General features: G+C 39.3%; 1 non-coding gene across 1 annotated transcript; it reads right to left on the reverse strand.

Annotated features, from left to right (window-relative positions):
- Positions 1-1,226: 1,226 nt before the first annotated feature.
- TRNAR-ACG (transfer RNA arginine (anticodon ACG)) lies at positions 1,227-1,298 on the reverse strand. The gene has a single exon. It is a non-coding gene; the product is annotated as a tRNA-Arg (tRNA).
- Positions 1,299-21,247: the final 19,949 nt, after the last annotated feature.

A 21,247-nucleotide genomic window follows, 5' to 3' on the forward strand; every position in this document is an offset into this window, starting at 1 on the left:
GTTTTCTGAATGTTGAGCTTTAAGCCAACTCTTACACTCTCCTCTTTCACTTTCATCAAGAGGCTTTTTAGTTCCTCCTCACTTTCTGCCATAAGGGTAGTGTCATCTGCATATATGAGGTTATTGCTATTTCTCTGAGCAATCTTGATTCCAGCTTGTGCTTCTTCCAGTCTAGTGTTTCTCATGATGTATTCTGCATGTAAGTTAAATAAGCAAATGAGAAAAAAAATCTCTAAAATAATAAATTCTCCAAATTAGATTTAAAAATTTACTCTTGTATTTATTCCATTTTTTACTTTCTCCAATTGGTCACAATATAATTAATATTCATTCAGTGGATGATTACTTTTGAAGATGCATGTGGTCACATGTGTATGATTTCTGGTTCCTATTAGACCATAAGTAATTTGAAAAAAAGGATAATATTCTGTGTATTTTTCACTCTATTTAGATGGCTTATCCCCATCATACTTCTTGTTTTTTTTTTTAATTCATGACTGTCTCACATACATTCACAGCACACATGCACACACAAACCCAGAAGAGTTCATCCACTGAGAAATTATGAATAATGTAGTGAATAATAGGTGAACAAGTAATAGAGGTACCAGCAAAGAGTTATTATAGTTTGAATTATTCAATTACTAGACGTTTTCTAGTGTTTGATGAAAGCAAGGGGAGAAATGGTATGATGATGTAGAACACGAGGGGCAAGAAAGGAAGTCAAATTAAGAATTAGTTTTGTACTCGTATAGAAATGATTTCAGGCTATCCGTGAAGAAGAGAATATAATGCTGCTAGGTGGCTGACTGGTCTGTATAAGGGAACAGTTTGGGGTCTAAAGGTGAGCTACTGGCACTAAGCACAGAGCTCTCAATAGTGGTGAAAACTGCAGAAAGCTTGGTGAAAGGAAGGAGACACAGTGTTGAGAACACATCTAATCTCTATCCCTAAAAATTTGTCTACTTGCCTCATAAGGACACTACTGAACAAATCTTGAGATGTCAGGAAAGAATCTGCATGTGCGGTTAATCTATGCAGGAAAAGGAAACAACTCTATCTCAAGGACAAAAAGGATCTAAAACAGGAAAAATGAAGAAGCGAAATCGCTCAGTCGTGTCTGACTATTTGCGACCCCATGGACTGTAGCCACCAGGCTCCTCGGTCCATGGCATTTTCCAAAAATGAATACTGGAGTGAGTTGCTATTTCCTTCTCCAGGGGATATTCCCTACCCAGGGATCAAAACTGGGTCTCCTGCATCGTAGGCAGACGCTTTACCGTCTGAGCTACCAGGGAAGCCCAAAACAGGAAAACAGACACATAAATCACTGGTATGTGATTTATGGAAATCAGAGGCATGGAAATCAGGGGCATTAACTGGACTGTAGATTCAGTGTTACTCAGTTCAGTTCAGTCATTCAGTCGTGTCCGACTCTGCGACCCCATGAATTGCAGCACGCCAGGCCTCCCTGTCCATCACCAACTCCCGGAGTTCACTCAGACTCACTTCCATCGAGTCAGTGATGCCATCCAGCCATCTCATCCTCTGTCGTCCCCTTCTCCTCCTGCCCTTAATCCCTTCCAGCATCAGAGTCTTTTCCAATGAGTCAACTCTTCACATGAGGTGGCCAAAATACTGGAGTTTCAGCTTTAGCATCATTCCTTCCAAAGAAATCCCAGGGCTGATCTCCTTCAGAATGGACTGGTTGGATCTCCTTGCAGTCCAAGGGACTCTCAAGAGTCTTCTCCAGCACCACAGTTCAAAAGCATCAATTCTTCAGCACTCAGCCTTCTTCACAGTCCAACTCTCACATCCATACATGACCACAAGAAAAACCATAGTCTTGACTAGGTGGATGTTAGTTGGCAAAGTAATATCTCTGCTTTTGAATATGCTGTCTAGGTTGGTCATAACTTTTCTTCCAAGGAGTAAGCGTCTTTTAATTTCATGGCTGCAGTCACCATCTGCAGTGATTTTGGAGCCCCCCAAAATAAAGTCTGGCACTGTTTCCAGTGTTTCCCCATCTATTTCCCATGAAGTGATGGGATTGGATGCCATGATCTTCATTTTCTGAATGTTGAGCTTTAAGCCAACTTTTTCACTCTCCTCTTTCACTTTCATCAAGAGGCTTTTTAGTTCCTCTTCATTTTCTCCCATAAGGGTGGTGTCATCTGTCATTAACAACCTGAGGTTGTTAATATTTCTCCTGGCAATCTTGATTCCAGCTTGTGTTTCTTCCAGCCCAGTGTTTCTCATGATGCACTCTGCCACTGTGTTATTATTATCTGGAAGTGCTACTTTTCCTGCCTCTGCTGCTCCAATACAACTGCCACACATTCGTGAAGTTGTTGACTAAACATTAGAACATGGAGCTTCACCACCATAAACTTGCTCATCTGTAAAAAGCTGCCTGTCCACCACCACAGCTGTCAGAAGCTGGCTTCTGCCTTACTTCCATCTTTCAAATATCAGACATCTCCATCTCCCTGGAAGAACCCAACTTTTATTCACAATCTTAAGTATATGAGTCATGAAAAATGTAAATTTTTTTCCTTCTAATTCTTGTGATAAGAAAAAAATATTGAAGGGGTGAGAAGAGATTCCATTTAACAATGAGCAGTATTCAACACAGAAGGTTGATTTATTTAACAGGAGAGTTATTCTTTCCATTCTTCTATGTCATTCTTTTGATAAGCATTCACATTGAAAACAATTATTTGTTTCAATTGAAAACAATTATTTGTGCTCTGGGGTTATTCCAAACGTTTCTCCCACTGACCTCCTTACTAGACTTTGTCAAAAAAAATTCTCTTCTTCAAACTGGAAAGTTTTGACTTTAAGGTCTAAACCCAGGAATCTGGGAAATCTTTATCTCTGTCCCTCTGTCTCATGCAAAGTGGACAACAGAATGATGTTCTTTTGAGGAGAATTTCTCTATTCTATTTCTGATGATTAATGTCAAATCATGCAGAACAATCTAAAAATCAGGTCATAAGTTTTTCACACTCAGTTGTTTTAAAGATCATTCCATAAGGTCATACAGATCCATTGAAGGAGGGATGACAGTGATTAGGATTAGGCATGCTGGTCCTGTGAGCAAGTATCTCATGCAATTTACATGTGACCACAGGGCCTTTATAGCCTGGCTCTGAGTACAGTTTCACATGGGGCTATCAGTTCTGCCTGACTTTCTGTCTAGGAGGATGAAATCATATCCAGTTGATATTGAGTGGTTTTGAGTTGCATTGTTACTACCTGGTGCTTTAAGATAGGCTGTCTTTTTCAAAAGTTATTATATTGCCAAGAGCAATTTCTCCAAAGTACTACATTAAAAAGTGCACATGAGTTTTGTTCCAAACACCTAAAAATCTGTAATATGCCTCCTACCTCTCAGCAAGCCATGCCACAGGCTCTTGGCAATATCTTGTCAGCACAAATACTGCTGGTATATAAAAGCCAAATAACAGGCTGCTTAATTTGTAGCATATAACCCAAAAAATGAGCCAAATTCATAGCAGGAAACTCTGGGTTATATGATAAATGCCCTGGAGCAGCACACCCATATGTACCATGTATTGCCTTAGAAATACAAAAAACAATGCATCTTTTCTTTTCCTGGTCATGAATGACTTAAAATGCATTGCTTTTTATTTTGTTAGACACTAATGGAGACTCTGAGCACGGATATATGAGACAACATTTGTTGAGTACCAACCAGTCTCAGCCTATCAACTTCCCATGTCGTGGCTGGACTGGCACTTATGATGACATCAGACACCTTCAGCAATAACCATCAGGAAGTTTTGGGGAAAACATTCACTACTTATAAGTCCTGGACACAAAGAGGTCCTGGGGTAGGGGAAGAGGGAAAGTGGGCCTGAGGTTATGCCTTTATTGGGGTTGAATGTGGTGACCTGGGTTAAGTTGCTTCAGTTGTGTCTGACTCTTCGCGACCCCGTGGACTGTAGCCCGCCAGGCTCTTCCGTCCATGGGATTCTCCAGGCAAGAATATTGGAGTGGGCTGCCATTCCTTTCTCTAGGGGATCTTCCTGACCCAGGGATTGAACCTACGACTCTTACATCTCCTGCGCTGGCAGACAGTTTCTTTACCACTAACACTACCTGGGAAGCTTGGGATCACTCTCTATTAAAAGTGTTGAAAAAAATGAAAGTGTTAGTCACTCAGTTGCATCTGATTCTTTGTTACCCCATGGACTGTAACCCACCAGGCTCCTCTGCCATGGAATTCTCCAGGCAAGAATACCGGAGTGGGTGGCCATTCCCTTCTCCAGGGGATCTTTCCAATCACTCTATATTGTTGAGTTTAAAACATAAAAGCAGGAATTTGAAGAGTGAGAAGAAGGGGGAAAAAAAAGCAGTCCAAATAGTTATCAAAATCAATCAAGATCTCTAAACTGAAGGAGCCTGGGGTTGCAGGTAGGGGGTGGGGTGAGTAGCCTGGTGATTTATCGAACTGTGTGCCTGGGGCAATGTGTTTATTTTAGATATCCATCTGTGAAGTGAACTCCTTGCCACTCAAAGCTTAAGACAGGCACTTGTATCACAAAAAAGAAAAACCGACTCTCAAGGCTTGCATTAAACCACTGCACACATAGAGAACAGCAGGCAATTCATTGTTGGGTGAGAGCTCAGTGCTCAGTCATCTCTGACTTTGCGACCCAGTAGACTGTAGCCCATAAGGCTCCTCTGTCCATGGAATTTTCCAGGTAAGAATACTGCAGCAGTTTGCTATTTCCTTTTCCAGGGATTCTTCCTTACCCAGAGATTGAACCCAAGTCTCTTGCGTCTCCTGCATTGGCAGGTGGATTCTTTAGCACTACATCACCTGGGAACTGTTGTTAACAGCATACAAACTATAACTGAATGTTATGAGGCTGATAGATACCAGTCACAGTGGATCTTGGATCTTGATGACATATTAAGAGATTTAAGCCTTACTTGAAAGGAGATGGGGTTCTGTGATTTGAGGATTAAGTTCAGCAGGCCTGAATTTATTTCAGTAAAAATGACAAATATACTGACTCCTAGTCAGCATGTGACATACTAATTAACAGCGCTGCATGGTGGCCACAAGGCATTGAAGGTTCAGGGAAGTTTGTATCAGCTTCTAAACAAGATTTGTGATTGGCCTCAAGTCTCGGTAAGACCCTGCCTTAAGTATCCAGAATATGCCTACATGACAGGCAGGGTATAAGGAACCCCAACTGAAACTAAATTTTGGGTTTTCTTATTCGGAAGAGTTCCATTCACACATTAGTGGTTTCTGGTTCAAGAAGGAAAGTGTGTCATGGAATAGCCCTCGGGGAGACAGGACAGGTGATCTCACTTCTGGCTTCTCCAGATACTTTGCCGTGAGCAGCCTTTGGCTGTGACACACATCCTTATTTTAATGCTGTAACTATATCATACCTTTTTCCTGTGATAAACTGGAGGTTTGTCAGCACTGACACTTTGTGTCTTGAGAGTTTCCCTTAGCAACTAGAATTGTTGCTAAGGGATGTCACATCAGGGCAGGCCATGTGAGAGCATTAATCAATGAACGGTTAATCAATGAATGGTATATTGTTGGTTGCAGATGTGAGGGAGGTAGGGAGACCCTTGCGTGTTTCTGGTTTGGATGACTGTAGATAGAAGCACCATCAACTAAAATTGCAAACACAGATAACGCAGATTTTCTCTGGAATACAATGTGCATAGTCTGGGAATAAGGTTGGGTTTGGGTGTGTTTTGAGCATCTGAATGAAAATGTTTGGACAGTTGAATATATAAGCCTGAAGGTGAAGTAATAAGTTTTTCTGGCAGTTGTAATAGTCGCTTGCAGAGATCTTTGTAGAGCAAGAGTAATGAGAAGACTAATGACATTTAAACAGATGGAGGAAATAAAAGAGCAGATATTTCCAATCATTAATATCATTCTCCCAGATTTAGATGGCGTCACTGAACCTGTACTTGCTTATATTGTTTATGAACATTTTCTCAATGTGCTAGTTCAACTGTGCTTTTTCTCCTTAAGTAATATACTGGTGAACGAGACTAGCATATGGATAACTTTGTGTCTGTTTAAATTTTCACAAAAAAGAGATCTCTTGTAAAAATTTATATTTTAATTATTAGTTGTTATACATTCTTTACCAACATTCTCCCTTCTCTAGAAACATTTTTTGGAGATTTAACTTTACCACTATGCTGATTTTTTTATCCTGAATATTTTGCATATTCCTCACAAATCTAATGATGCTTGTTTGATATAATTAATATATGAGGTTGAAATTATCATTAACTGTAGTCAAGTAACATTTCACCTTTGTGATTTTATAGGGTTGTAAAAGTAAATTACCATGAATTGATAATGTTTAATCTATTAAAAAACATTATCACAAAGATTTGATTAATCAATTACATTTTAAAATATGATGTTTAAAAATAACTGTCTAAATGAAAATTGGCTCCAAGATAATAATTAAAACATACTTGAATAAAAATGACAGTAAAAATAGATAATTTATTTGCTGAAAAGAGAATAGGGATGTAATAACAGAGTTATTGGTTGCCAGGGGCAGAATTCCAAATGATTAACAGCGTAGAAGATAAAAGGTACATTATTTCAGTTCAGTTCAGTTCAGTTGCTCAGTCGTGGCCGACTCTGCGACCCCATGAATCGCAGCACGCCAGGCCTCCCTGTCCATCACCAACTCCTGGAGTTCACTCAGACTCACATCCATCTAGTCGGTGATGCCATCCAGCCATCTCATCCTCTGTCATCCCCTTCTCCTCCTGCCCCCAATTCCTCCCAGCATCAGAGTCTTTTCCAATGAGTCAACTTTTCACATGAGGTGGCCAAAGTACTGGAGTTTCAACTTGAGCATCATTCCTTCCAAAGAACACCCAGGGCTGATCTCCTTCAGAATGGACTGGTTGGATCTCCTTGCAGTCCAAGGGACTCTCAAGAGTCTTCTCCAACACCACAGTTCAAAAGCATCAGTTCTTCAGCGCTCAGCCTTCTTCACAGTCCAACTCTTACATCCATACATGACTTCTGGAAAAACCATAGCCTTGACTAGACGGACCTTTGCTGGCAAAGTAATGTCTCTGCTTTTGAATATGCTATCTAGGTTGGTCATAACTTTCCTTCCAAGGAGTAAGTGTCTTTTAATTTTATGGGTGCAATCACCATCTGCAGTGATTTTGGAGCCCCCCAAAATAAAGCCTGACACTGCTTCTACTGTTTCCCCATCTATTTCCCATGAAGTGATGGGACCGGATGCCATGATCTTCGTTTTCTGAATGTTGAGCTTTAAGCCAACTTTTTCACTCTCCTCTTTCAGTTTCATAAGGGTGGTGTCATCTGCATATCTGAGGTTATTGATATTTCTCCCGGCAATCTTGATTCCAGCTTGTGCTTCTTCCAGCCCAGCATTTCTCATGATGTACTCTGCATAGAAGTTAAATAAGCAGGGTGACAATATACAGCCTTGACGTGCTCCTTTTCCTATTTGGAACCAGTCTGTCGTTCCATGTCCAGTTCTAACTGTTGCTTCCTGGCCTGCACATAGGTTTCTCAAGAGGCAGGTCGGGTGGTCTGGTATTCCCATCTCTTTCAGAATTTTCCACAGTTTATTGTGATCCACACAGTCAAAGGCTTTGGCATAGTCAATAAAGCAGAAATAGGATGTTTCTCTGGAACTCTCTTGCTTTTTCGGTGATCCAGCGGATGTTGGCAATTTGATCTCTGGTTCCTCTGCCTTTTCTAAAACCAGCTTGAACATCAGGGAGTTCACGGTTCACATATTGCTGAACCCTGGCTTGGAGAATTTTGAGCATTACTTTACTAGCGTGTGAGACGAGTGCAATTGTGCAGTGGTTTGAGCATTCTTTGGCATTGCCTTTCTTTGGGATTGGAATGAAAACTGACCTTTTCCAGTCCTGCGGCCACTGCTGAGTTTTCCAAATTTGCTCTAGTGAAAATGAAACAACAAAAAATAAAGTTGAAACTAGATTCTGGGTCTTTTGGAGCTTGGGACTATCTACCACTAAGTTGTCTCTTTGTTTCTCTCTGCGTATCCCTCTGTCTATTTTTTCTTGTCTATAAATTTCATTTACCACTGCTCATATCATGCCTTCTAGTAACTCCTATTTATCTTTTCAGTGTTATCAAGAGAAACTAAAGGTCATTTTTAGTTCTTTTTTTTTTAATTCCTAAGGAAGGACATAAGATGGCTTCTGTCACAGGCCCATTCCTGCACCAAGCATTTTTACCAAGAAGTGAGGTAATGTAAGAAAATGGCATTAAAAAGAACGAACTCCTGCCATTGCAGCATCATGCATGAACTTAGAGAATATCATGCTTAGTGAAATAAGTCATACAGAGAAAAATACTGTATGATATTACTTATATGTGGGATCTGAAAAGTAATATCAATGAATGTATATGCAAAGTAGAAACAGACTCACAGATGTAGAAAAGAAAATTGTGGTTACCAAATGGGATAGGGGAAGGAGGCAAGACAAATTGGGGGTGCTAGATTAAGATACAAACTACTATGTATAAAATACATAGGGCTTCCCTGAGAGCTCAGTTGGTAAGGAACCCACCTGCAGTACAGGAGACCCTGGTTCGATTCGTGGGTTGGGAAGATTCACTGGAGAATGGATAGGCTCCCCACTCCAATATTCTTGGGCTTCCCTTTTGGCTCAGCTGATAGAGAATCTGCCTGCAATGCAGGAGACCTGGGTTTGATCCAGGGTTGGGAAGACCCGCTGGAGAAGGAAAAGGCTACCCGCTCCAGTATTCTGGCCCAGAAAATTCCATGGACTATACAGTCCATGGGGTTGCAAAGAGTAGGACATGACTAAGCAACTTTCACTTTCATAAAATACAGAAGCAATAAGGATATACTGTATAACACAAGGAATTATAGCCATTATCTTCTAATAACCTAAATGGGATATAATCTGCAAAAATACTGAATCACTCTGCTGCACACCTGATACTAATGTTAAAAATCAACTATACACCAAAAATTAAAGAAAAGAAAAAAAAGAAAATGGCAACCAATGCTGGATCATAATAGGGATGTTGGCCAGGACTGGAGAAAAGTGAATCTTGAAAAGAGGGTGCTACTCTTCCCAGAACAAGAAAGAGGTACTGGAGAGAGACAGTAATTTGCATCTGTTAAAACTGTTATAGTAATCCCTTGATATCTTTGCCATTGACATTAATGGTGTAGACTAACTGTAACAAAAATAATGATGTTTCTTTCTATATGTGTGTGCATTCTAAGTTGCTTCAGTTGTGTCCGACTCTTTGTGACGCTGTGGACTGTAGCCCACCAGGCTCCTCTATCCATGGGATTCTCCAAATAATACTGGAGTGGGTTGCTGTGTCCTTCTCCAGGGGATCTTTGTGACCCAGGGATTGAACTCATGTCTCTTATATCTCCAGCACTAGTGGGCAGGTTCTTTACCATTAGTGCCACCTGAGAAAGCCCTTCCTTATACATGGAAATATATAAGTTTATTGAGAAAAGTTCCATTGTAAGAGCTTAAGACTAGTGACAAAAACTTAAACAACAAAATGAAGCAAAGCAAAATCTCATCTGACCCTCACCCTACCACATGTAAAACAATCAGAGAGATAAGTCAGAGATAGAATTTTACTAAAATTTGGAAGCTCTAATTTTGAGTTTGAGACTATATAAGAAATATTTGATTTTCCACCAAAATATGTAATATGTTGAAAAAAATAACTTTTATGAATAATTTTATATTAATTAAGAAAGACTTGGGGTTTAAGAAATAATTTAGAGACAGACAGTAATAATTGTTTTCTACATACCTGTTTTTATAATTTAGATAAAAGCAGTTACTAAAGTAACATGTGGTTATTTTAATAGAAAGGAGATATTGTAGCTTGGTAAGGAGCCACCACCATTTTTGGTAAGTGAAAATTATTTGTTTGCAGACAGTAAAATGCACACGTCAGACACTCTTAAGGTAATCCATGCAAATATAAGAAAAGCTTAGTTAGGCTTCAACTTTTCAATCATCTGAAATGAGAGTATTTATATAACATACAGGAATGACATCAAGACAAATATTCTTACCATTGTTATTAAATCAACATGTTCTGTGAACAAAGTACTTATTCTCTTTGGGTCTAGTTTCCTCATTGAGAGATCTGGAATAAAATACAGTTTTCAAAATTTTTGAAATATTGTCAGAGATAAAAATATGCCAATATATAAAACAGAAAAATATATAAAATATATACAGAAAAAATCACCAAGTTACTACAAGTTAAGTCAAGAACCCTGTACAATTCAGAACCCATTATCTCAGGTTCCCCTAGCTGAGATAAGGAATCGCTTAGTCATCCTTGTCCATAAGAAATCTCCCAGAACCAAACGTAATGAGGAATATTACTGAATATCTTGATTAGATGGTTTTTAGGGTTCTACTCAGTTCTAAGATGTTATATTTTTAATTCTAAGAAAATGCAGAAATGTTGGCCAAAGAGGACAAGCTTTCTATAAGACGAGTAAGTTCTGAGGGTCTAATATAAAGCATGGTAACTATAGTTAACAATGTGTGTGTGCTCAGTCATTCAGTTGTGTCCAATTCTGTGTGACCCCATGGACTGTAGCCCACCAGGCTCCTCTGTCCATGGGATTCTCCAGGCAAGAGTACTGGAGTGGGTTGCCATTTTCTTCTTCAGTAGGATCTTCCAGACTGCACAGTATACCTGAAATTTTCTAAGAGAATAGATCTTAAGCACTCTCACCAAAAAGAAAAAAATATGGCCATATGAGGTGATGAAAGTGTTAATTTACTTGATTGTGGTAATAATTTTGCAATGTATATGTTTATCAAATCATCACATTGTATACTTTAGCTATACACAATTTTATGTCAATCATACCTCAATAAAGGTAGGGGGAAACTACAAATTATACTTAGTCTGTAATATTAGTTTAATGCTGAGAACAATTTAATATTACTACTAAATAAAAGGGGGCTTCTCAGGTGGTACTAGCAGTAAAGAACCTGCCTGCCAATGCATGAGACAGAAGAGATGTGGATGTTGTTTGAGCCCTGTGTCAGGAAAATCCCCTGGAGGAGGGCATGGTAACCCACTTCAGTATTCTTGACTGCAGAATCCTATGGACAGAGGAGCCTGGTGGGATACAATCTGTAGGGTCACAAGAAGTCAGACATGACTAAAGCGACTTGGCACACACGCACACTAAATAAAATATCAAAACGAAGGCAATTTAAAATCTTACTCTTTAAGATTAGATCATAACTATAGAGATTCATGTCTGGTCCACTGGAGGTTTGAATCAGTGTGAGTTTTACTCTTTCCATCCTTCATGTTATCCAAAGGCAGCAGAGCCCTGTTAGTATCTACACAGAGAAAAACACACACACACACACACACACACACACACAAAAAACTTAAAAGTTTGAATGTTATTATATTAGAGCTGCAATTCAAATGGGCTTTGGAAAACACTGTTGTCCAATGAGTAATTGAAGTCTAGTGACTATTACTTTTAAATTCAAATCGATTGTCATTTAATTATTTTTTGTATTCCCATATAGTGTTCAGCACTGTATTTGAGTGTTCTGATTTTCCTGTAAGCATACTATATAAAATATAAAAAGGTTTTTCTATTCCACTGACAAGAACAAATTTTTCTGTTTTTTGTTTTGATTCTGTGAGACATAGATCCATCCTTTGAAGGTAAGGTTTCTTCTGTGCCAGTACTTAGGTCAGTGCACAGATGGCCCTGAGGGAGATTTTCCTTATACGACATGAATTACGTTGTTGGTTTTGACAGAGTCAGGAAAGGCCCTCTTGAGCATCACCAGAGACAAGTTACAAGAAATCAAAAACTTTCTCTATTTCATTCAGGCCCCATAAAACATTAGATCATATATTTTTTTTAAATTAACTGTTAGCTGACTCTCCTCTGATTTCAAGACTGAAGCTTCTGGCTTCTCCAGAGTATCCTGTCATGCATTCACTTGCAGAGTGGATAGCCATCCATCAGATTATTTAACTGCTCCAGCACTAAGTGCTAGGAAATTACCCTCCAAACTCCCCAACTCATAGCAGGGTTTATCCCAGTGCTGGCTGTCTATGTGTTAGAATGTACTACATGTGGTAAAGAATCCGCCTGCCAATGAAGGAGATGCAAGAGATTCAGGTTTGACCCATGGGTCAGAAAGATCCCCTGAAGTAGCAAATGGCAACCCACTCCAGTAATCTGGCCTGGAAAACTCCATGGACAGAGGATCCTGGTGTGCTACAGTCCTTGGGGTCTCAAAGAGTTGGACACGACTGAGCGACGACTAAGCACAGCACTGCAGCACATCGTAAGTAACTATGTCTGTTGCTTATTATTTTTTGGCTTAATCAAATTGTGAGAGACATTCCTTCTTAATAAAATAAACGTCTAATCTCAGACATTAATTTCTACTATATTTTATAAATTAATGATAGATTTAATGTTATAGGATACATTTGTTTCTTTGGATATTTTAGTGCGGTGCCAAATCCTTGTTAGTTCTTATTCTAACCTTGTTCACCTGAGAATAATTATTACTGATACCAGTAGGTCTTGAAATTTCTCAAGTTATAGACTTTAAGTAAAGAACCTTCTCAAGTTCTAGGATAACCTGAATAGGAAAACAATCTGAAAATGAATAGATATATATATGTATAACTGAATCACTTTGCTGTCATCTGAAACTAACACAACATTGTTAATCAACTACACTTCAGTATAAAATGAAAAAAAAATTTAAGAGTCATAATTAATTAAATTTTTAAAAACCTGATGAAAGCTTTGGAATTTTCTCTTATACTCCATCAGCTTTACACAGAAATCTTCTGAAGTTCATCCAAGGTCTCAGGTAAAGAACTTGAGGTGGCTGCTTAAGGAAGTGTTTTTCCTTCTTGCTAAGAATCAATTGAAACTCCAAATGGTCACTCTATGTCAAAAAAGGAACTGGGGTGACAGAGGCAGTGTCTGTATTAATCTCAAAAAAGAACAGCAACAGTGGGTATGTTTTCAATCTGAAAAGATGAGGTCATTTTTCAGTGAGTGGAAAGAGTAAAGTGCATTGGGAGCAAAGCAAGAGGAAGCCAGAAAAAACCCCAAAGCTACTTGAGGTCAAGCCTCTGCTGTCTGCAGATGAAATAACAGAAGCTTCTAACCGGGCATTGTGGAAGTCAGGGAAAATTGTATTTATTTACTGATTTCAGGCCAGGAAGTTTATCAGAGCATACTACCATCATATATAGTATTATACATAGTCACTTAAATAAATATATGTAAGGGGAAAAAGAGCTTCCCTCATAGCTCAGTTGGTAAACAATCCACCTGTAATGTGGGAGAACCCAGTTTGATTTCTGGGTCAGGAAGATCTGCTGGAGAAGGGAAAGGCCACCCACTCCAGTACTCTTGCGCTTCCCTTGTGGCTTAGCTGGTAAATAATCCACCTGCAATGCAGGAGACCTGCGTTCGATTCCTTGGTTGGGAAGATTCCCCTGGAGAAGGGAAAGGCTACCCACTCCAGTATTCTGGTCTGGAGAATTCCATAGACTATAGTCCATGGGGTCACAAAGAGTCGGACACAACTGAGTGACTTTCTCTTTCAGACTTTCAGAGGAAAAAAAGAGACTATGAGGGAGAAAAATAAAAATAACATTAGTATCTATGCTCTAAATATCCTATTCTGAACTTTCCTGTGTTTTCCTGGCTCTCTTCAATGGACACAACTTTTTTTTTTTAAGTATATTTTGTGTTTCTGGTTAGAAAGTGGGTACACATCCAGAAGTCAAGAGTTTAGGTACAAAGCTGACAGAAAGACGGTATGTAGTTTCAGGAGCCATTGCAGGTACTGAAATAAAGCAAGAACTAACTCAACTAATTAACGGAATGGAAATGATTGTGTTTAAATCCCAATAAATGGAATTTATGAAATGGTTAATCAGACCCCAACTCTTTCTGGTTGTGGTACAGTGCTCAAAGTGGGAGAAAGAGATTGATACACCACTGATCAAATGGTTCATATTCAAAGTGATTTGTTTTCTGCACTAAGATAACAGAAGTCAAAATTCTTGAGAAACTACAAATATGCCAAGCACTGATCTGAGCATGTTGTATGAGATTTATGATTGAATTCTTCTGGAAAATTCTTAAAGAGATGGGAATACCAGACCACCTGACTTGTCTCCTGAGAAATCTGTATGCAGGTTAAGAAACAACAGTTAGAACTGGGCATGGAACAATAGACTGGTTCCAAATTGGGAAAGGAGTACATCAAAGCTGTATATTGTCACCCTGCTTATTTAACTTATATGCAGAGTACATCATGAGAAACGCTGGGCTGGATGAAGCACAAGATGGAATCAAGATTGCCGGGAGAAATATCAATAACCTCAGATATGTAGATGATATCACATTTACGGCAGAAAATGAAGAACAACTAAAGAGCCTCCAGATGAAAGTAAAAAAAGGGAGTGAAAAAGTTGGCTTAAAGCTCAACATTCAGAAAACTAAGATCATGGTATCTGATCCCATCACTTCATGGCAAATAGATGGAGAAACAGTGGGAACAGTGACAGACTTTATTTTTTGGAGGTGGGGGGGGGGGCTCCAAAATCACTGCAGATGGTAACTGCAACCATGAAATTAAAAGATGCTTGCTCTTTGGAAGAAAAGCTATGACCAACCTAGACAGCATATAAAAAATCAGAGACATTACTTTGCCAACAAAGGTCAATCTAGTCAAAACTATGGTTTTTCCAGTAGTCATGTATGGATGTGAAAGTTGGACTATAAAGAAAGCTGCATACTGAAGAATTGATGTTTATGAACCGTGGTGTTGGAGAAGACTTGAGAGTCCCTTGGACTGCAAGGAGATCCAACCAGTCCATTCTAAAGGAGATCAGTCCTGAATATTCAGCCTTCCCTGGTGGCTCAGATGGTAAAGCGTCTGCCTACAGTGAGGGAATCCCAGGTTCGACCCCTGGTTTGGGAAAATCCCCTGGAGAAGGAAATGGCAACCCATTCCAATACTCTTGCCTGGAAAATTCCATGGACTGAGGAGCCTGGTAGGCTACAGTCCATGGGGTAGCAAAGAGTCAGACACGACTGAGCGACTTCACTTCACTTCCTGGATATTCATTGGAAGGACTGATGCTGAAGCTGAAACTCCAATACTTTGGCCACCTGATGGTGAAGAACTGACTCCTTTGAAAAGACCCCGATTCTGGAAAAGATTGAAGGCAGGAGGAGAAGGGGATGACAGAGGATGAGATGGCTGAATGGCATCACTGACTTAATGGACATGAGTTTGAGTAGACTCCGGGAGTTGGTGATGGACAGGGAGGCCTGGAGTGCTGCAGTTCATAATGTTGCAGAGTTGGGCATGACTGAGCGACTGAACTGAACTGACTGAACTGAAAAAACTCTATGAGGTAGGAAGCTATTATTATGTCCATTTCACAGATGAAGACTCAGAGGTAACGTGCCCAGAAGAATTGATGCTTTCGAATTGTGGTGCTATAGAAGACTCTTGAGAGTCTTTTGGATTGCAGGAGGTCAAACCAGTCAATCCTAAAGGAAAAGTGAAAGTGAAGTCGCTCAGTCGTGTCCGACTCTTTGCCACCCCATGGACAGTAGCCTGCACCAAGCTCCTCCGTCCATGGGATTTTCCAGGCAAGAGTACTGGAGTGGGTTGCCATTTCCTTCTCCAGGGAATCTTCCCGACCCAGGGATTGAACCCAGGTCTCCCACACTGTAGACAGACGCTTTACTGTCTAAACCACTAGGGAAGTCTCAACCCTCAATATTCATTGGAAGGACTGAAGCTCCAATACTTTGGCCATCTGATGCAAACAGTCAACTCATTGGAAAACAGCCTGATGCTGGGAAAGATTGAAGGCAAAAGGAGAAGGGGACAGTAGAGGAGAAGATGGTTAGACAGAATCATTGACTTGATGGACATGAATTTGAGCTCTGGGAGATAGTGGAGGACGGAAAGCCTGGCATGCTATAGTCCATGGGGTCACAGATTCGGACACGACTTAGCAACTGAACAACAGCAACAAATCACAAAGTTATATTCCAGTCCTGTTTTACTATAATATGCTGCCTCTCTATTCCTAAATGTTAATGATTTATTGCATGAAGACTGATGCCCCTTCATAAGAATGATGAGACACCACTGGCGAGCCAGAAGATCATGACAGAAAGGATAGAGTGGTGCTAGGGCAGAGATGCTAATCACTGCATGCTGGCATCTGAACTTTTCTAATAATGGTAAATTTCACTTTCATGTTCTGGACTGTGTAAAGCAGCTGCACTGATTTATTTTAGTTGTCTAATTAGTCTTTATTTTCATTTTGTGCTATGCCCAGACAAATAATAACATGAACTGGAAATCTGTGATGCTGAAAAACTACATCTTTTAATTGTCTTAAAAAAATGATTTACTAAGGAGATATATTTACAATGACAGTATTTAATTTTCTTGATTTGTCCCTAACTGGACTTCCTGTCTGGTTTATGTTAGTGCTGTATGGTAAGAGATCAGGATCAAAGATTCAAAGCAAAGCAGGAATGCCAGGTCCTGGCATTGAAGATGATTAAAAATTGGAATTGTCATTAGTTGGAGATCAAAAAGCAGCTAGTAAGAAGTTCAGTTCAGTTCAGTTGCTCAGTTGTGTCCGACTCTTTGCGACCCCAAAGAAACTTCAGGATTAATGGAGGGAACAAATAGAGACAAAAGTCGAGGTCAGGTTAATAGTTATGAAACCAATTAGAGTAAATAGCATGTATAGCCTTAGATACAAGAAGACCTATATTAAAGTGACTTCTGCCTCAGAACTATGAAAAGTGAGATATTACGAAGGCCATCCCAAGGCCCATGAATAAATGTGAGTGAGACCAGAAAGGTGTTAAGTGGTATGTGGTCTTGCTTTGGGAGAGTGTGTGAGCAAGTTGAAGAAGATTCTATTTATAATAATTCTTATTGGCACAGTGGAGAAGGAAATGGCAACCCACTCCAGTGTCCTTGCCTGGAAAATCTCATGGACAGAGGAGCCTGGTGGTCTGCAGTCCATGGGGTCGCAACGAGTCGGGCATGACTGAGTGACTAACACTTACACTATTGGCACAGTTAGCAAGGTATCAAGAAAAAATGTGCAACTATTTATCTGCTTACATATAAAACTCAAAGCAGAGTTGAGATAATCTTATTAGGCTTTCAAAATTATTATACCATAAATAAGAAACAATATTTGACTTAGTTTTGGCAGAATTTTGGTTATATAAAGTAAATTTACAATATAATGTCAAATTATGTAATCACTTGCAAACTTTAGTTTCTCTTTCCAATATATGTGGCCATGAGTACTATCTCTCAAAAAATTGATGAAAAACAATCCTTCCAAGTGAAAAAAGAAGAGGATTCAATTTGTGCTACAAGGTCTGGTTTGATAGAACAGCTTTTCTTAAATATTTGAAGAAGCAGATCAAAGTCATCGTAAAGAAACTAGACAATTGTTGGAGATTTGTTCAAGTTATCTATTCTTATGAAACAAACCACCTCAATCTTAGTGGCATAAAAAACCCCAACATTTATAGTACTCAGAGATACTATGAGTCATGCTTTGAATAGAGCAAAGCCTGGATGGCTTGTCTCTGGTCCATGTCTGAGACTTCAGCTGAAAAGACTTGGAGACTGGAATGACTTAACAACTGGGAGCTTTTAGATCTAAGGACTTTTTCATTAATGTGTCTTGTGATTGAGACTCGCTCTTAAATGGACTCCTGCACATGGCCTTTTCAAGTAGCTGCTTGTGTGCATGTGTGCTAAGTCATTTCAGTTGTGTCCAGCTCTTTGCAACCCTATGGACTGTAGCCCACCAGAGTCCTCTATCCATGGGATTCTCCAGGCAAGAAAACCTGGAATGGGCTGCCATTTCCTCCTCCAGGGGATCTTCCCCACCCAGGGATCAAACTCACATCTCCTGTATTGGCAGGCTTTTTTTTTTTTTTTTCCCCACCACTAGTGCCACCTGAGAAGCCCAAGTAGCTGCTTAGATTTCCCCAAAGCATGTGACTGGGTTCAAAGAGCAAGTATCCTAAGCCACTAGACGTTGTATCACTTCTTAGGACCTAACACCAAAAGTCACATGACATCATATCACTATAGTCACAAGCCCATCCAGATTCAAAAAGAGGGGACATACACCCAATGTCTCCATGGAAGAAATGCAAGAAGAGTATGTGGAATAAGTAACAGTGTGCACATTTTTTGAAAATAAAATGTGCCCCCAAACATGAAACACATTTGAGAGTAAATATTTCATACAAACAACATAAAGTTATAAAGAAGAAAATATTATGAAGTAAAAAAAGTAATTTATGTGCCACCAAATGCAAGCTGAGAGTATAGAAACTGCATATATTTACAAAGAAAGAAAATGCAAATCCCACTGTTTGATCTTTAACCTCAGGGATCTTCACCCTAGAGATTAGGGATCTTCAAAGCTCTTAGATGTTCTCATCATGGCAGAAATGTCCACTTTTTGACTGTAAGCTTAAGAAACGGCCTGCTTTCTGTGAAAAGGCTATTGAAAGGCGAAAGCATATTGGAAAAATTCCAGTATCACTATCATCTATCATTAAGGTTTAATTTTGTCTCAAGACCTAGGTCTATTCAAAGTAGTTTCAGAAAAACTAAAAAAATTGTGAACAAACTCGTTCAGAAGATACTAAAAATGGTGAAAAGGAAGTCACATAAATTTAAAACTACTTAAAACACATATTGAATTGGTTGATATTGAAACTACTATCAGGAGGAGAATTGCTTAAAAAGATATTCACACTGATTTTAGTCAACTGTAATCAATATTCTTTAATCCATTTAATCATTAAACAATGAACTCTAAACTTCTCAATTTTATTTAATCTAGGTATGAATGTTTTGGGTATTTAGTTCAGTTCAGGTCAGTCACTATATTACTTTTGTTCAATTATGTAAATTTAATTTCTTTTGAGTAACTTCAAGTAATAGCTAACAGCCAGGAGCATTCATATTCCAATGGAAGTCAGAAATTGACATAAATTTAAATTAACTATAATTATACTATACAATACATTCTGAAATTTTTCCTTTTAAAATTCAGTTCAGTTCAGTTCATTTCAGTCACTCAGTCGTGTCCGACTCTTTGCGACCCCATGAATCACAGCACGCCAGGCCTCCCTGTCCATCACCAACTCCCGGAGTTCACTCATTCTCACGTCCATTGAGTCCGTGATGCCATCCAGCCATCTCACCCTCAGTCGTCCCCTTCTCCTCCTGCCCCCAATCCCTCCCAGCATCAGAGTCTTTTCCAATGAGTCAACTCTTCACATGAGGTGGCCAAAGTACTGGAGTTTCAGCTTTAGCATCATTCCTTCCAAAGAAATCCCAGGGCTGATCTCCTTCAGAATGGACTGGTTGGATCTCCTTGCAGTCCAAGGGACTCTCAAGAGTCTTCTCCAACACCACACTTCGAAAACATCAATTCTTCGGTGTTCAGCCTTCTTCACAGTCCAACTCTCTAGTTATAAGTTAATATTCACACCTCTGAATTGAGCTCCACATGATCCTCACTGTGCCCCTCAAGTGCAGTAATCCTGAAATGCAAAACCTTGTTCAAGGTAGCAGGTTCGTCCTTTAAAATAGAACTATCAAAAGAATCCTCAGTAACACCCTTGCCAATGGTTGTTTCTGGTAGACAACAGTATTATTGTATCTTCAATCTGAGCTCCACCTGAACCTATAAGATGAATGTTGTTGCCAAAGGTTTATGTATATATATATACATATATATATATATATACATATATATGAGCATAGTTGATTAATAATGTTTTGTTAGTTTCAAGTTACAGCAAAGTCATTCAGTTATACATATACATATTATCTATTCTTTTTCTTTTTTTTTTTTAGTTTTTTATTTTTTAAATTTTAATATCTTTAATTCTTACATGCGTTCCCAAACATGAACCCCCCTCCCACCTCCCTCCCCATAACATCTCTCTGGGTCATCCCCATGCACCAGCCCCAAGCATGCTGCATCCTGCGTCAGACATAGACTGGCGATTCAATTCTTACATGATAGTATACATGTTAGAATGTCATTCTCCCAAATCATCCCACCCTCTCCCTCTCCCTCTGAGTCCAAAAGTCCGTTATACACATCTGTGTCTCTTTCCCTGTCTTGCATACAGGGTCGTCATTGCCATCTTCCTAAATTCCATATATATGTGTTAGTATACTGTATTGGTGTTTTTCTTTCTGGCTTACTTCACTCTGCATAATCGGCTCCAGTTTCATCCATCTCATCAGAACTGATTCAAATGAATTCTTTTTAACGGCTGAGTAATACTCCATTGTGTATATGTACCACTCCTTTCTTATCCATTCATCTGCTGATGGACATCTAGGTTGTTTCCATGTCCTGACTATTATAAACAGTGCTGCGATGAACACTGGGGTACATGTGTCTCTTTCAATTTTGGTTTCCTCGGTGTGTATGCCCAGCGGTGGGATTGCTTGGTCATAAGGTAGTTCTATTTGCAATTTTTTAAGGAATCTCCACACTGTTCTCCATAGTGGCTGTACTAGTTTGCATTCTCACCAACGGTGTAGGAGGGTTCCCTTTTCTCCACACCCTCTCCAGCATTTATTGCTTGCAGATTTTTGGATCACAGACATTCTGACTGGTGTGAAGTGGTACCTCATTGTGGTTTTGATTTGCATTTCTCTAATAATGAGTGATGTTGAGCATCTTTTCATGTGTTTGTTAGCCATCTGTATGTCTTCTTTGGAGAAATGTCTATTTAGTTCTTTGGCCCATTTTTTGATTGGGTCGTTTATTTTTCTGGAGTTGAGCTGCATAAGTTGCTTATATATTTTTGAGATTAGTTGTTTGTCAGTTGCTTCATTTGCTATTATTTTCTCCCATTCAGAAGGCTGTCTTTTCACCTTGCTTATATTTTCCTTTGTTGTGCAGAAGCTTTTAATTTTAATTAGATCCCATTTGTTTATTTTTGCTTTTATTTCCAGAATTCTGGGAGGTGGATCATAGAGGATCCTGCTGTGATTTATGTCTGAGAGTGTTTTGCCTATGTTCTCCTCTAGGAATTTTATAGTT

The sequence above is a fragment of the Ovis canadensis genome, chromosome 6, assembly GCF_042477335.2.
Source record: "Ovis canadensis isolate MfBH-ARS-UI-01 breed Bighorn chromosome 6, ARS-UI_OviCan_v2, whole genome shotgun sequence".
Lineage (NCBI taxonomy): Eukaryota > Metazoa > Chordata > Mammalia > Artiodactyla > Bovidae > Ovis > Ovis canadensis.